At 44.0% G+C, this 10,792-nt stretch overlaps 2 long non-coding RNA genes across 2 annotated transcripts in view; both read left to right on the plus strand.

Moving 5' to 3' along the window:
* The window catches only part of LOC309514763, a 234,187-nt gene that overhangs the window by 221,852 nt on the left and 1,543 nt on the right, over positions 1-10,792 (plus strand). The window lies entirely within an intron of this gene.
* Positions 6,251-10,063, plus strand: LOC309514723. Its single transcript, XR_014212123.1, has 2 exons — positions 6,251-7,473; positions 9,018-10,063. It is a non-coding gene; the product is annotated as an uncharacterized lncRNA (long non-coding RNA).

The raw sequence follows: 10,792 nt of genomic DNA on the forward strand, positions 1-10,792 counted from the left end.
TGAGGAGACTTACAGGAGAGATCTGATTGGCCATGGTTTCATAACATGTGTATGTTCAGGGACACTCACTTGAAGTAATTGATTTAAATATTTATAAACCACATTTTCATAAAATATCAGAACACGGTAATGCAAAAAATAAAAATAAAAAGTCAGCTGAATCAGCATAAGCTAGCTGACAAAGAACCCCAGGTTTGAAAGCCTGTCTGAATAATACAGTCTTTAGATGACATCTTAAAATGATCAATGATGGCTTCTATTGGCAAGGAGTTCCACAGAGCAGGGCCTGCCATACTAGAGGTTTGGTGTCATGAACTGGTAGGATGACGAGGAGGAGGAAGAGAATCCCAGCGTGGAACTGGGACATACTGGGACAAGCAGGGGATGGGGAAGGATGCTGAAGGGATGGAAGTCAATGCAGAGGAATCAGAACAGCAGAACCCATCATCAGAGCCAGAGGGGCTCCTGTCCTCACGAAGATGGCAGCTCTGAGGCCTAGGGAGCAGCAGGAGATACATTCTAGGAGGCTGAGGGAGGCAAGGGCCCACAGCCCAGCTCCCTAGCTGGCCAGGTGGGGTTCACTAGCTTTGGGAGGAGGGATGTGATTCCTCAGCTGGAGCAGGCTCATAACAGGTGAGAGTCATCAAGCCCAGATGTCACAATCAGTATGCAAGGTATAAAAGGGAATCAGAGCTGAGATGCTGTGTCTGTTCAACTGCCCATGTTGATGGACCTTGGCTTGGATGCTCCTGGACCTCTATAGAATGTGCCTTGGGTTTGACTCTGGACTGGCTATTCTGGCTGCTGGACTTCAGACTTGGCTACTTGGATTGCCTCTGGACTGCAATTCCTGAGCTTTGGACTTTGCTTGTGTGACGTGACCCCCAGACTTTACATACTGACTTGCTGCCAGGTAGACCAGGGGTTCAAGGCACTCAGTCCCTTGTAAAGGCCATCTGAACCTTAGGTGCATGCAGCATACAAGTCTGCCCTTCACCTATTCAACCCCCAGGTTCAATTCCTGACATCTGGTAGAAGAGCTGCTGCCAGTCAGTGTTGACAATACTGAGTTAGGTTCAACACAGTATTGGGCAGCTTCTGTTGTAGTGGTGGTGGTGGTGCAGCAGAGAGGATCATAGCTCAGTGGCAGAGTATCTGCCTTGCATGCCAATGGTTTCAGGTTCAATCCCTGATATCTCCAGACAGGACTGGAAAACTATGAGACTTTCCATTTATGATACAGTGGTACATCAGGTTACATACGCTTCACCAGAAATAGTGCTTCAGGTTAAGAACTTTGCTTCAGGATGAGAACAGAAATCGTGCTCCGGCGGCACGGTGGCAGCAGGAGGCCCCATTAGCTAAAGTGGTGCTTCAGGTTAAGAACAGTTTCAGGTTAAGAATGGACCTCCGGAACGAATTAAGTACTTAACCCGAGGTACGTAACCCGAGGGAACCAGACAGACGGCCTTCTCGGTAGTGGCGCCTGCCCTGTGGAATGCCCTCCCTTCAGACGTGAAGGAAATAAGCAGCTATCTTCTTTTTAAAATACATCTGAAGGCAGCCCTGTTTAGGGAAGTTTTTAATATTTAATGCTGTATTGTTTTTAACACTTGACTGGAAGCCGCCCAGAGTGGCTGGGGAAACTCAGCCAGATGGGCGGGGTATAAATAATAAATAATAAATAATTATTATTATTTATTATTTATATTACTACTGTATATGGGTTTGAAGACTGCAAAAAGGTTGGCTTGTGGAAAGCAAAAGAGTTAGCTGTTATTCTGGAGCATGTCTATTTTGCATAAGTCTATATATAGATGGGGGGAAATCGGAAGTCTTTCTCTTTTCTTCATTTTCTCTTTTTCAGTTTTATGTTTAATAAAATGCTGGGTATTTGATGTTAACTTTTCATTTTTCTTTCTTTTTCAAGCTTCAATAAAAAGCTTTCATATTACAAAAGTTAGAAGGACCTAGCCAGAGTTTAGAGTGAGGTTGCAGAGATGTGAGCTAGAGGAAAAGCAGCAAGCTGGAGAGAGTCTCGTCGGAGTACAGTTTGATTTCTGTTTGAATCCAAGGTTGCGGCTATAGAAGCCAGTGGCGTAGCGTGGGGGGTGCAGGGGGGCCGGCCGCACCGGGCGCAACATCTGGGGGGGCACGCTTGCACTCGCAGCTCTCTGCCCCTACCTGGCTCACTCTCTCTCTCTCACTGCAGTGCTGGCTGTGCGAATCCGATCTGAGCCGCTGGGTCGCCGCCCACTGTGGAGGGGGTGGGTGCCAGGCGTGCGGTGCGGAGAGAGAGCGAGGGACTATCTGGGGGAGGGACAGTGCAGCGGCTGCCCAGCGCAGCGCTGAGCACGGGAGAGAACCACACCAGACCAGCCCAGGCAGCAGGAAGAAGAAGCTGGCAGCGGCGGCAGGTTAGGGGTTAGGGGGCGCAAATTACTTGCCTTGCCCCGGGTGCTGACAACCCATGCTATGCCGCTGGGAGAAGCAAGACCTTTTTGGGATGTTAATGCTGTGAAGCCCTCCATCATAGGTGCCTGGAACCCCTGGAATCTCACACCACTCAGAGATGGAGGTGGCATGTAGCAGTATGTTTCCCATTATTGCTGTTGCTCCAGGAGAAGCATCCTGGCCTGCAGCAGTTAGCAGCACTCGGTGGGGGGAAAAGTGGAAATCAAGAGCATGGAGGGATGTGAAATTGGAAAGGAATTGGAAAACATGATCAGAGAAGCTAAATTAGAATAAATCATTCTCTTTTAAAGATTCAATTTCATAGCAAGTTGTCTTTAGTTTCGCAGAATGCACCAAAGTGCGTGGAAAATAAGGAGCCTGAATCAATCTATGGGCAAGTACGACATTGTATGGAAGTCGCTGAAATTGGACTAACATATTTAATTACAAAATGCTGAGTTCTCCCAACTATCTGAGAGTGTCAGGTATGACAGTGAGATTCCAAAACAACGGGAACAGTGAAGGGGAAATGAAAATATAATTTATTTACACATCCTGCTTTTGGCTGCGCCATGATACCAACTAAGAAGCGGAGGATTCTCTGCAAAATTGGCTATGTATGAATTAGCCTAGGAAGATTGAAACTTTTGCCCCTTGTTGACAAAGGTTTACTGCAGGGGTGAAAGTAATGCAGTACAAACTCGCCATACAAATTATGACCCTGGTCTGCTGGTTGTAGCGATGCAAAATTATTTTATTCAGTATGCGGTAGGCTTTGTGAAAGACTTGACATTTTTAACATGTGCAGTTTTTCACTGATTGTAAGTCTTTCTGAACCAGCAGAACCAACACGTTATTGTATTGCTTCTTAATTGTGAATTGGAAAATTAGGGCAATTTGGAATTGGAAAATTGTCTGAAGTCCTAGAGTCTAATTGCCTGAAGTCTGCAATTAATCCAGAATGTGGCAGCTAGACTGGTGACTGGGAGTGGCCGCCGGGACCACATAACACTGGTTCTGAGAGATCTGCATTGGCTCCCAGTACGTTTCTGAGCACGATTCAAAGTGTTGGTGCTGACCTTTAAAGCCCTAAACGGCCTCGGTCCTGTAGACCTGAAGGAGCGTCTCCACCCCCATCGTTCTGCCCGGACACTGAGATCCAGCGCTGAGGGCCTTCTGGTGGTTCCCTCATTGCGAGAAGTAAGGTTACAGGGAACCAGATAGAGGGCCTTCTCGGTAGTGGCGCCCACCCTGTGGAACGCCCTCCCATCAGATGTCAAAGAGATAAACAACTACCTGACATTCAGAAGACATCTTAAGGCAGCCCTGTTCAGGGAAGTTTTTAATATTTAACGCTGTACTGTTTTTAACACTTGACTGGGAGCTGCCCAGAGTGGCTGGGGAAACTCAGCCAGATGGGCGGGGTATAAATAATATATTATTATTATTATTATTATTATTATTATTATTATTATTATTGAGTAATCTCTTTTTGCATGTTCATTTCACTTGTATTTAGTAAACAAAGCTAGAAACTTTGAAACTGGCAAGTTTAATCATTATTAATAATAATTTTTATTATTCTTACCCTGCCCATGTTGCTAAAGATTGTTAAGGGAGGGGGGAGGTTTGAAAGCAGACCATTCTCACAAGTGATAGATAACCAGTTGTGCTTGTTTGCCAGAGTAAGACATCAGCTGCCCATTGCTTGATCTTTAATTGTCCGGGAGCAGCAGGAAAGGAAGAGGATTTCCATTGAGTGAGTGGAAGTCTGCTGGCTTGACACTGGATTTCACCTTCCAGTTTTAAACAAGGGTGCTGAACACTGATATTGAAGAAAGAGCAGCACAGTCCCAAAGTAAACAATGCCCGCCCAACCAAGCAACTCTGTGCCTCTCAGTATAAGGTGATTATGCCTACTGATATCATAGTTGCATCTAATGTTGTAGCTCCAAAGAGCCAACAAACTGGCAAATGTTCCTGTAATATACACAAACATTTCATGGCCTTTTAAACACATCAGAACAGAATGTTCTTCCACAGGTAATTAATGTAATGTAGACAATGAAAGGATACACTGTTGGAAACTGAAGATTTGGTTTTGATTTGTAGCTTGACGCCATGCTCCTTACAACATGAAATAAAAACATAATTTCCTCATGTGTAGGAAACTGTCCAGCAACCGGTTCCAGCCCTCCCTTCTGGCTAACAGAGAACAGTCTGCTTCATCTCCTGACTATCAGCTTTTCAGATATCATATTTATCTTTAATCTTCTCTTCTCCAGGCTATGTAAATATAATCCTGCAGCCAGACCATACTTTAAGATCACCTTCAGAGGTCCTGCTCACAGATAAAACCAGTTAGACATGAGAAGCATGGTCTTCTTGGTTGTGGCTCCACTGTAATGGAACTTCCTTCTGAGTGGATTGCACTTGGTATTTTCATTACAAGCTTTCAAATGAGCCCTTAAAAATTATCCCTGAGGCTGTTTCTGAGCACCCAGAGCTGTTGATATAATTTACTGAAATCTTTGTTGGTGTTTCGGTCTGATGCAAAAGTGATGTCTCATAGTAATGTATGCTAATTTGATGTGCCTTTTTCTTTGGTTTGTGAAGGTATGGCCTTGAATGGCAGCCTTTAACTATATTAAACAAAATTACCTAAATTGTCAGTCAATGAGAACATAAACTTTCTGGCTAGAAGTTGCTCTCTAATTGTACATGACTTTTTTGAAATTAATTACATTTCTCAATAGTACGGATCCGTAAGTCCACCTAAAATGTCATGCATTTCAAACACAGAAAACTTCGTGTAGATGGGCACATAAGAAAATTGCATAAACATCTGTTTCTCTGCAACTATTCTGTTGATTATTTTCATAATCAAAAATGTCAGGCACACTACTTTTGACTGTTATATATATATTTGAGATATTTATGCATTACTCTGCAACTTCCTTCCTGGGGAAGCTAGACTGGCTCCCTCCTTGTTCTTATGCCAGCATGTGTCTTAAGACCTTTTTGTTCTAACAGGCTTTTGAAACTTGACTGCTTTTAATGAAAGGGCTGGTGCTGTGCTGTTTTTATTGTAATTATTTGTAGGTTTTAACATATTTTATATTTGTATAGTTTACTTGTTTTTTCTGTGGTTTTAGTGATTCTTTTCTTTTTATTTGTAAGCTGCCTTGAGTCCCGCCAGGCAATATGGCAGGAAATAAACAAATGAGTAAGTAAATACAGCAATAATAGTAATAAGGTGCATAGTCCTTTATTGGCTACAGCAGAAGCGGAGCTCATTTGGCTTTCTGCATGTTACTATGCCACAACTCCCATCAGCCCTAGCAAAGTCAGTGGCCAGCGATAATAAACAAAATTACTGTACAGTGGTACCTCGGGTTAAGAACTTAATTCATTCTGGAGGTCCGTTCTTAACCTGAAACTGTTCATAACCTAAAGCACCACTTCAGCTAATGGGGCCTCCCGCTGCCGCCATGCGATTTCTGTTCCCATCCTGAAGCAAAGTTCTTAACCCGAAGTATTATTTCTGGGTTAGTGGAGTCTGTAACCTGAAGTGTATGGAACCTGAAGCGTATGTAACGCGAGGTACCACTGTACTCTAATAATATCTGGAGGGCCAAGGATTTCCCACACCTTCTACTGCATGGATGGCTTGAAAATTTTGACTGAGGATTGAAACCAGATGTTGTCAGCATCGCCCTTGAGCCAGTACCACTAACTGGACTCATCCACTTCAGCCCCGACTGGGATAGGCGAGCTGGGTAGCACTTCCAGAGACCACCTTCTGCACAGGAACAGGTCAAAGTGCTGTGGACTCACAGCTTAGAGTTGTGAGCACCGCATTCACTCCCACAAGAAGACAGTCGTCGCACAGCAGAGTACAGCAGAGTCTAGCAGAGTATATAAACAACTCGGAGAGCAGCTCTGTAGAATATCTTCTTTATTCTATAACTACAACTATAATAGAACTATATACAGAGCTAAATAGGTCTAAGCATAAATGAATGCTGAACCGCACTGAGTGTCTGCAGCTGCTCTTAGCAGCAACCTTATCTAAACACACAATCTCTAACACTCAGTCTCTCTCTCTCCGACACACTGACTGACTGATTGATGTGGTGCTGGAGCAGAATAAGTAGAGAGCAGAACACGCCTCCTCCTCTCTGCAGAATCAGCAGACTCCGCAGGAGATTCTTGGATATGGGAGGGGTGAAATCTCCTCAGATGTGTGACCCTTGATGTTTGGCTTCCACACTTTTTTCCTATTCATAACCGTGTTGTAAGTAGGGGGTGCAGCACAAATGCACACTCGCAGTTCGCAATACTGTGGTGTACTACAAACAGCGTGGCACCATCTTTCATAAAAATGAATTTCAAGAGATAGTATTTATGCAGGCAAAATCAGATGCATGAATTATACATCTACCTTGACAGCAGGGCATATGTGAAAGCTCTATCTGGGCTTCTCCGCCCCCAGAGTACTGCAAAATAATTTTGAAATGTTTCAAAGAAAAAAAGCACACGAGTTTTGAACGTCAATGAATTTTAGCGCGGAAACAGAAGAGAGCACGGCTTCTTTAAGAGAAAGCACGTGACGTTTTGCACCTCTTAAGCAGAGCAAGATGGCTCTCTCTTCGAGTCAGGGAAGGTGGAGGAATGTGCCGTGGCTTTGCTCCCCCGGACTTTCAAGCGAAGGCTAGCTTTGCATCAGATCCCACAAGGTAGTCTGAAAAGGGGCTGGAAGGAAAATGAGCTGGATGGAAGGGAGACATCGCTCAGCCTCTAACTGCTTCCAAATTGAGATTATGGAAAGAGAAAGCAACTTGCAAGGCAGCTGCCGCAGGATGAACCCGGACGGAGCTGAGACTGCCAACTGGAGGACGAGGATGCAGAACGACGATAATCGTTGAATCCGAAAAGCAAGATTCTGCAACCACTTAGCAGTGAGCAGCGGCGGGCACTTTGCAGCACAAACAAGCAAACGCATTTCTTTACTCAGAAGTAAGTCCTGTCGGAATTCAGTGGGATTTACTCCCAGGCATTGGTGTGTAGGCCTTGGTAACCAGTACGTGATTCTAGCCTCTCGCAGATCATGAAACATCTTCCTGTGTCTTGCGCACGGTTTTTTTTTTAATGTTAAAAACACTTTAGACTTGCGGAGTGAAAGTATGCCTCTGAACACGTGCAGAGTTACTTTTCCTTGCTATTTCTACTCCAGACTGCTATGTATAGGTGTAGTCAGGATTTTTGTTAGGGGGGGGCAGGACTTTTGTTGGGGCGGCAGAAGCGACGTCAGTTAAGTATTCCTATAGTTTTGTTTGATGGGGGGAGCCGCTGCCCCCCCCGCTCCCCTTAGCTACGCCCATGCGGCGGTGTAACGTGAATAACTCAGGCTAGAACACTCCCCTGTCCTGTAATTGCTCATGTTTCTCAAAGGTATGGAGCGGGGCGGAGCCACAGTCCGGAGCGTTTTCCCGCTTAAGTCCAATGTTGTCGCGTTACTGGGCAGCAGCAGTAGAGGAAGACGCGCCGCCGCCGCCGCTGCTGCACGCCTCGCTCAGCCCGCTCCATCAGTGCAGCAAGGTGAGGTGTTGAGTGGCCTTGTAAGTGGTGAAAACTAAGTACCAGGTAAAAGGAATACATCAGACTGTACTTCTGACCCGTTTTCTAAGTGCTGGGAGTTAATGCTACCTGGACTTGTGACATTTTTATTACTGCACCCTCCCTCCCCACCTTAGGTAAGTGTTTTAGGATGGGATGTTGGAGGAGACAGACCACTAGAAAAGAATCACTTTAAAGCTCATATGATTATAGTAGTTTGCTAGTACCTGCTGCTAGTTTGTCAGCCCTCAGATAATGTGGGCTCCTCTTAAAGGGAGGTTTTTACAGCAATGGCTTGCTACCAGCAAGGATTTTAGGGTGAAAGGGTTGAACTCTGTAAACCTTGGGGTTTGCTCTAGTGCTCTTCCCTCCCTCCCTCATCCTAATCACAGGAGTACACAATCTAAAAATACTTGCTTTCATTGAAGGAATTTTCAAGTAAAGCAAACACACTTCTCTGTGGGAACATTACTAGGCTCTTTCTTTCTAGCTTATGATATTGAGAAGGCACGGGTGGAGATTTTCCATGGTATGGGAGTTCCAAGCTTGTTAAGGTTGTGTTGGTTGCAGAAAAAGATTGAACCAAGACCTTGCTCTTGTCCTGGTTGCATAAATTTTATCAAATGCTTTCTTAAATGCATGTGATTAAATGGCAAGTTACGGAGGTTTGAGAAAATAAGGCAGTTAAATGTACTGCATTTATTGGTTACAGCCTCCAAAATCAAAACTGCAAAAGCAAGTCCTGTTCCTTTGACCTGTGTAGGAACTCTATTGCTGGTTGCATATATCTTTTCCCCCAAAACCTAATGACTGCTTAAGGGAGTAGATTTTGTAGTTATGCAAAGCTCCCATTACAGTGTCTGTACAAGGAGCCACAAACTATTTGTTTTTTAGACAAGTCATACCATAGGCATTAATCCTTAAATGTTATCTTCTCTTTATAGGTTGACTGAGAAGCTGTGAAAGTTGGATCCAGAGCTTTGACACACTAGAAATACCACGTTTTCATGCAAAGCAAAATGTGGACACCCCCCCCCCCAATTTATTTAAAACAGGCATGTCCAACAGGTAGATCATGACCTACAGGTAGATCATTGGACGTCTGTGGTAGATCACTGGTAGCTCAGTGGCTCCCCCCAAAGAAGAGAAGCTCAACAAGTTTGAACCCCAAAGAAATGGGGTTTCCTCATCCCTCAAAAAGGCTCAACAACTTTGACCTGAACCACCCAAAAGAGGGTAGATCACCGCCAGTCTTTAACTCTTATGAGTAGATCACGGTCTCTTGGGAGTTAGTCACCCCTGATTTAAAATATAGATGCTCTGCCAATGGAACTATGTGCAAAACTTTGAGGGTGAAACTACAATAAGCAGACCATGTGAATCCACTTGTGTTTCCCATAAATGCTTTTAAGCAGCATGACTACTTAGAAATAATTTTATTCTCCTGCCTTTTTTTTTAGCTACCTTGGATATGTGATAATGGTGGGCTAGAAAAATCGAAGATTTGTATTTTCATTTTTGTTCTGCTCATGCCTATGGCAATTACACAGGTGTACATGTTACCTTGCTTTGAGAACCATTCCCAGATTTCACAATGAAAGTTAGTCCAACACCCTCTTACTGAAAAGCTATTATAATCTTATCTACTTTAAGGTTGAGGATTGTTGGGAAGTTTGGGTGCAATTAAGCAGAAGAGGGGTCCTGCATGGGTTAAGACAGTTAGGTACCTCCAGATTTCCAGACTATCCCTATACCTTTAACCTGTAACTCTTTTACTCTGCCAGGCATCATGATATTAGAATGATATTGTGAGATTACACATCTCTCTGCCCTGAAGTTAAGAGGTCATTCTGGAACTACCCTCCAAGAGATCAAAAGAGTCAACATGGCTTTGTTTTACTGTAACTAGTTGGGTAGAAAAATATTCCTAGTTCTAGTCTAAGTATGTATTTCCTACAATAAACTACTTGGTTACTTTTTTTACAAACAAGCATCTCTGTGTGTGATTGCAAGTTAAAAGTCTGCTCTCTAACCAGGATTCACTCTTTTGAGCACTGCCTTTGCATACTAAAAGGGTTTCAGTAGGTAATTGGAACCAAATACCAAGATTTTGCTTGGTAACCGAATGCAACTTCATCAGTGAACAATTTAAAATGAATCGCTGTGTATACTTGCATAAAAACCAGGTAGCTGCTGTAATAGGATGATGGCACTAAGAGTTAAAAAGTCCATCCTCATGTGACTCAAATGTTAAACATAAGTTGCAGTCCCCTCTAACAGTAAGTATCCTGATTATTTCAATAATTATGGACTGTGTTGTATCTAAAACATAAGAGGGAGGGGAAGATGCAATACAAATTTTAAGTAGCACTGCAATTTTTCATATTGGCCCAAGTCAGTTTCAAAATCACACCACGGCAATGATTTTGACTCAGCAATACATTGTTGCTCATGCGAGGGATAGCCAGGCAGCTGATTTCCAGGCACCGCCAACATTGCATGATCTCAGCCAATGATCTGAGTTCAGAGAAAACGGGGCAGCTGCCATCACTGCTGATCTAAGCTGATCGGGAGGCATGGCCATTGCTGAGGCACCGTGGCACTACCTTCCCCTGGCACTGAGGAGGCAGAGGTGTTTTTCTCAGTCAACAGGAAAACAGCAGCCAGTGTACAAACATCTTTGCTACGGAGGGACGGACTGTGGCTTGAGGCAAACCCA

The sequence above is a fragment of the Podarcis vaucheri genome, assembly GCF_965113315.1.
Source record: "Podarcis vaucheri genome assembly, chromosome: 11".
Taxonomy (NCBI): domain Eukaryota; kingdom Metazoa; phylum Chordata; class Lepidosauria; order Squamata; family Lacertidae; genus Podarcis; species Podarcis vaucheri.